Source organism: Prunus persica, chromosome G3, assembly GCF_000346465.2.
Source record: "Prunus persica cultivar Lovell chromosome G3, Prunus_persica_NCBIv2, whole genome shotgun sequence".
Classification (NCBI taxonomy): domain Eukaryota; kingdom Viridiplantae; phylum Streptophyta; class Magnoliopsida; order Rosales; family Rosaceae; genus Prunus; species Prunus persica.
Genome location: NC_034011.1, coordinates 16,748,772 through 16,755,725, shown reverse-complemented (window position 1 = coordinate 16,755,725; position 6,954 = coordinate 16,748,772). Strand labels below are relative to the sequence as shown.

General features: G+C 39.8%; 1 long non-coding RNA gene across 1 annotated transcript; it reads left to right on the top strand.

Annotated features, from left to right (window-relative positions):
* Positions 1-1,335, top strand: LOC109947850. The gene is made up of 2 exons (XR_002270621.1): positions 1-931; positions 1,093-1,335. It is a non-coding gene; the product is annotated as an uncharacterized LOC109947850 (long non-coding RNA).

Genomic DNA, 6,954 nt, shown 5'->3' with positions numbered 1-6,954 from the left:
TTACCGTAGGCGCGCGCACACACATTCATCACAAAAATTATAACGCGATTAGGGTTTTCTTTCTTCCTTCATCCTCCCATTTCGTTTCCTCTCTCCTTCAGCCGCCGAAACCTCTGTCTGCGCCAAACCTCTCTCTCAGCCATCCTCTCTCTCACCCAAACTTCTCTCTCAACCTTCCTCTCTCTAAGCCATCCTCTTCATCCTTCAGCCGTCGCGCCGCCGAAGCTCTCTCTCAACCATCCTCCTCTCTCTCAAGCAAACCTCACTCTCAGCCAAACCTCTCTCTCAACCACACCTCTCTCAGCCGCTGCTCCTCTCAGTCGCCACCTTTCTCAGTCGCCGTTGTCACACAGGTTAGATTCTCTATCTTTTTTTTCTTTTTTTTCCTTTTTCCCCTTCGATTCTCTGACCAACTCTCTCTGTCTGCAATTCGGAGCTTCCTCTGTCCTCCAACAATTTGCAGATCCAGCACCAGCAGTTCGCAGCTTCCTCTGTCCTCCAGCAGTTTGCAGATCCAGCAGTCCACCTCTTCATCTTATCTCTCTCTCTCTCTCTCTCAGGTATGTCACTGTGATGCGCCAAAAAACCTCCAAATGCCAACTGCTTGTATTTTATCAAATTGATTAGCACTTCTTGGTGATATGAAAAGTATTTTATATGCCTATCTTGATATTATGCTGTCAAAAGAAGAAATGGATTGAAATAAGGCAGATTGAAACTATATCAAATTGAAGCTCCAGTATATCAAATATATATCAAATTGGATTGGGTTGTGGTTGTCTGAATATGTACGTGTGGTTGTCTCAATCTGTGAAGAAAAAATAAACATAAATCTAGATCCAATGGAGAACATGATGGGTATTCTGGGTATTCTGAGAACATGTTAGAGGCATGAGAAGCAGTGTATGTTGTTATCAAAATGGGCAAGCAGGTAACTCATTTGGCTGTCTTTGATCATGAAAATGGTCTAGTTTTCTGATAATTTTCTTTTGCTGTTGCATTTCTTGATCCATTTTCACTTTTGGGTTTTTGGAGTTTTGTTTTTATTTTCCACAAATTTAGATTATTGATGGCAATACATGGATCTGGTAGGTTCACTTGGTGTTCGGAGATGCAGCAACAAAAGAGCAAAAGAATGGAGTTGTAATTTTAAATTTGATTGTAATTTATTTATTTTTTATAGGTAATTTATTTTGTTTTATTGTGTATTTTTTTGTTGGGTTGTAATTTTAAATTGAATATTGGATTGTTTTATTATTTTTGACAAAGAATAGTGGTTGTTTCAATATGGGAATTGGGCCAATTGTGATGTTGAAGCCCAAAAATATTAAAAATCAGATGGTCTTAAAGCTTAAATACCCAAGAAAATAAAATGGGCTTTACAACAAGCCCAAAACCGTGAGAACCGGGAACCGAACCGGAACCGGGTAGGTCCGGATTGGTTCGGGCTCATTCATGGATTTTTGTCAAAACCGGACCGGACCGAACCGGTCTTCATTTTCGGTCCAGGTTCTAATTTTATGAGAAAACCGGTCCAAACCGGACCGTGCCCACCCCTACTATATATGCTGCCTTCTTGATATTTTGGTGCATTGACTATCATTATTTCTACACTTGGATGATGCACACCCATATTCTTTTATAATAAAGAAACCAAAAGATAATACTACTTCTTGTCTGTTCAATCCTTATCACTGCTAGTGTTCTAATTTTTATTTTCTTTCTCCTCTTGGGGGAAGCATTTTTGCTCACCATTTTAACCCAATGTGTATCATCACCACCTTTCTTATAACTTGGCAATTGTCCATACTTATAACCATAGTTAACTCTTTGATTTTTAATCTTTTAAGTATTTAAAATTAAAAGATAAAGTAAAATAATAATCAAATAACAATAAATAAATAAAAATTATCCTTCTCTCCCCACTTCTCGACGAGACCCACCCCAACCAGCCTTGCCTGTACGACCACTAGCTCGTATACGTCAGCGACGACACCAAAATCAGCATCGTAGATCGCAACATTAAGCTCTCCGCTTCCGCTTCCAAGTTGCCTCATTCTGTGACACCTTGAACAATGTCGTTTGCTTTAAGTACCAGGTCCCTGGCGAAGATCTCGACGCCTTCATCTCCGTCACCAACGACAAGGACCTCAACTACATGATCATCGAGTACGACCGACACTATCTCTCTTTTTGCTAAGCCGGCAAGGCTTAGGCTCTTCCTTTTCCCTCTCAAGAACAACCCCCCGCTTGCTTCGACTCCAATAAGACCAAGTTGAATGCCAGTTGTTCGTTGACCCTTTGAATTTGGTCCGATAGGGTCTCCCGATGGTTCTTCTCTGACGAATCCAGTCACTGCGTCGTTGACGAACCCCTATCGAGTCTTGTCGGTGTGGGTGGTTGTTGTGGTGAGGTGCATGGTTGAGGTTGAACGATGTGGGGGAGATGGCTGGGGTTGCTGGTGAAGGAAGTTGAGGTTCCACCCCAAAACCAATTGGCTATGGGGGGGAGTAGCTCAACTCCTTATAAACCCAGGCTACGTCCCTTAACATTTCAATGTGGGACAAACACTCTCAACACGCCCCCGCACGTGTGGCGAACTTTCAAGCCTATCACGTGGACAACACATATTGGGTGACGTGGGAGCACGTGTGGCCGTTGGGCCCAACACGTGTGGCCGTTGGGCCCAACACGTGAAGCCTTGCTCTGATACCATGAAGGAAGTTGAGGTTCCACCCCAAGACCAATTGGCAATGGGATTGGGATGATGAGTAGAGGGCGGACCAGACAGTGAAGAGTAGGGAAACTGCGATTCAACAAATTTGACATGTCTTGAGACATAAATTCTTGAGGTTGAAGGATCAAGGCAATAGTATGCACTTTGAGTGAGAGAGTACCCAAGGAAAACACACGGCTTGGACCGTGGTTCTAGTTTGTGGGAAGTGTAAGGTTTGAGCCAAGGGTAGCATAAGCAACCAAAAACCTTTAATTTCGAGTAGTTTGGGGCTATCTGAAAGATTTTGTGGTAAGGGGAGGAGAGATTTAAGGTGGGAGTGGGCATTCTATTGATGAGGTAGACGGCTGTGGCAAAGGCATAAGTCCAGTAAGAGATTGGTAAAGAAGCATGAGTGAGAAGGGCAAGACTGGTTTCGACAATGTGAAGGTGCCTTCTTTCGGAGTAACCATTGTGTTCAGGTGTATGAGGGGGAGTGGTGAGATGAGAGATACCATTGGTGGAAAGAAAATTAGATAGGGAAATGTACTCACCACCATTGTCAGAATAAAGTGTTTTGATGGTTGAATGGAAGTGTTTCTCTACAATGGCTTTGAATCTTATGAAGACTTCTTTGACATCAGATTTGTTTTTGAGTGGGTAAAACCAGATATATTTAGTGAAATGATCAATGAAGATTACATAATATTTAAAGCCGTTATGTGAGTAAATTGGAGATGTCCAGACATCGGAGAATATAATTTCAAGAGGTTGAGTAGAGACAATTGTAGAGGTGGAGAAAGGCAATTTGTGGCTTTTATTGCAAAGACAAGCATTACATGAAAAATCAGATGACAGAGAGGAAGATACGCCTAAGGAATTGCTGGAAACAATATGTTTGAGAATGGGAAAAGCAGGATGTCCTAAGCGATGGTGCCAGTCGGAAGATGTGGTCTTTGTGGCGGAGAAGGCAATCAAAGGGGAGGAGGTTGGCCACTCATATACACCATCTTTAGTTTGTCCCTTGAGCACTGTTGCCCCGGTCTGAAGTTCCTTCACAAGAAAAGTGGAACAAACACTCTCAACAGCTGGTGGGGGTAGGTCTCGTCGGGAATGGGGGAGAAAGAATAAGAGAGAGTTTTTTTTTTTAGTTTTTTTTTTAATAATCTTATTTAATTATTATTTTACTTTGATTTTTAATTTTAAATACTTAAAAGATTTAAAATCAGAGAGTTAACTATGGTTAAAAGTATGGACAAGTGTCCAGTTATAAGAAGGGTGGTGAGGATACACATTGAGTTAAAGTGGTGAGCAAAAATGCTCCTTCTCTTGGCTGTCCATGCACTTGGTTCTTTCAATAAAGAAATATTGTCTAATCTATTGATTGGATGATTGCATGTAACTTTCGGCTCATGCAAAAGCAATTGTACAAACATTGCTTCATCACTTTGATGAAATAATATTTGTTTATTGCATTCTTTGGTTAACTCTTCTCCACCAACTTTTCATTCTCACACGCATTGTCAATATTTGTGGATGGTCCTCCACCTTTTATCTCTTCTTCCTTTTTACTTAAATTGCAATAGATAGGGAAATATGATGATGGTCATTAGATATTTGAAGAATAACAATTAGAAAGCATTCTCCACTCGCCACTAACAGATAAGTGTGATAAAGAAAACCCCTTCCAGCTTCGATTACTCCTCCTCAATGCCGAAATATGATAAAAATTAACAACCAAATATATATTTTTGGCTCCTTGTCAATTGATATCCTTAAATGACTCTCAACCATGACTTTTAAAATTGATTGGGATAGGTAAAAGACCTTTGAGGCCATGCAGAACTGCGATTTACCGTTGAGTCCCCAACCCTCTTGACTATTCTGCCTCGTGGACATTAAATAGTACATGTCCAGCCTGTTTTTAGATGAAATAATCGTGAATGTTACTGAATTTAGTCAAAAAGTTGTGAAGGGAGAGAATATTTTGGCCATAAATTGGACAAATTTTTGAACTTGTAACCACTTGCATGCTTTATTTCATTTGTTAATATACAATGATGACATAAATTATCACATCATGTATTTTCTTATTTCCATCTCTTTCCTTCTTTTCCCTTTGTTTAATCATTCTTTTATCATCCTCCACTTGCCTTTTCTACACTTTACCTTCTCCTTTGGTGTAACACTTCGTGTGCTTCCTCCAAAATCCTCATCTTTCCTTTATTTTAATATTCTTTCTTACAAAAAGAATATCAAAAATTTGCATGCACACCATGATGCCCTTGTCACACACGTCTCACACCAATTTTCCTTACTGAAAATGGTCTCCAACCTCTGTATAACGTTGGGCGAAATTGTATATTTCATGATTTGGCCTCTAAACCATGTATTTTACCTAGAATAAAGAATTTAGCCAACAAGTACAAATTCTTGTACAAACAGCAACCTTTTGCTTTAGATTTGGAATACAATTGGGTTACAAAAAGATGATGTCAACTGGGTATATATTATTTTAAGATTACTTTAACAAGACAAATAGGCATCCTTCTTCTGCCAAATTAGTCATATTAATCCAAATTTGTCATGACATATGAAAATTAGTATAATACTATTGACAAAAAAGGGGTTGATTATCGTTTCTGCTATAATATTATAAAGTTGAGTTGAGGTTCCACTTTAAAACCAATTAATTAGTAATAAGGAGTAGTAACTCAATTCCTTGTACTCATACTGTGTCCCTTAACTTTTCAATATAATTAAGGAAAAATACTCTCAGCAGTCCCAACATTGGAAGTCAGCCTCTAACAACACCAGCTTGATTGGGACAAAAAGCACAGATTGAAGAAGGGGATGAAGAAATGCTTAAAAGGGCGTCCAGTGTTTATCTATATATAAGTGTATATACCTCTGGTGAATGACACATTCGATTTATGAAAACAGTCGGGTTCATCATCAGCATTGCTTTCCTCTTCATCTTCACCACCTAGGATTTCTGAAGCTACCCTACACATCCTAATTACCAAGTCACTCGCAAGCAAGGGCTGAAGAGTTTTTGTTTATGCAGAAACATCAAGGTTGGATAAATTTATAGGTAGGAAATGTTAGAGTTTTGTATAGGTTTTGGAGAAGAAGAGAAAACAGTATGCAAGAGAAAACTGAGAGCTTAGCTAAAAACAAAACTTCTGTATTTTTTGTATTGTATATTCTGAAACTTTCGGGCAAGCACAGTGTGTGCTATATGCCCGTTAGAGAAATAGCTGGATTCTCTTACATCACTTGAGAATCACAGCCTTACATCCAAAACTGCCTTCTAAGATCTTTACACGTGGCTATAGCCACTTAACACTAACTGACGCCTCACACTTGCCTATTTTAGAGACTAAGTGAATACACCATTTCAGCTTAGGGACTTTATCAAACTCTCATCAGCTCATCACTTATATTTCAACACTCCCCTTTAAGTTGTGAGCTGATTTCACACCAAGTTTCTCTCTGAGATAGCAGAAACGATCCTTAGCCAATGCCTTAGTAAAAATGTCTGCTAGTTGCTCATTTGTGGGACAATAAATCAGATCCACAGTTCCTTCTTGCAAAGCATCTTTAATAAAATGATACCTCCGATCGATATGTTTTGTTTTCTGGTGAAACACAGGATTCCTTGTAATGGCAATGGCTGAAATGTTGTCACAGTGTAGAGGAGTTGCTTCTGCTTGAAGCTCTCCAAAATCTTCTAGGACAAACCTCAACCAAATAGCTTGTGTTGTTGCTTCAGATGCACTGATGTACTCCGCTTCTGCAGTGGAGAGTGCAACACAATTTTGCTTGACTGAGGCCCAAGCAAACACTCCACTACTAAAAGAAAAAGCATATCCAGAAGTGCTCTTGCTATCATCCACTGAACCACTCCAATCACTGTCACAATAGCCAATTAGAACTGGCCCTTTTCCTTTCACATACTCCAGACCATAATCTAGAGTCCCTTTCACATATCTAAGAACACGTTTTGCTGTTCCAAAATGTTTGCTAGTGGGACAATGCATGAACCTTGCTAGCAAACTAGCTGCAAACATAATGTCGGGTCTGGTAGCTGTGAGGTACAGCAGACTTCCAACAATCCTTCTGTAGTGTTCTTCACTTGCCAAGCCACTCCCATCATCTTTACTTAGCTTCTCTGAGGTGACTAGTGGAATAGAAACCGGCTTACACTCAATCAAGCCAAATCTGCTCAACAGAGTTGT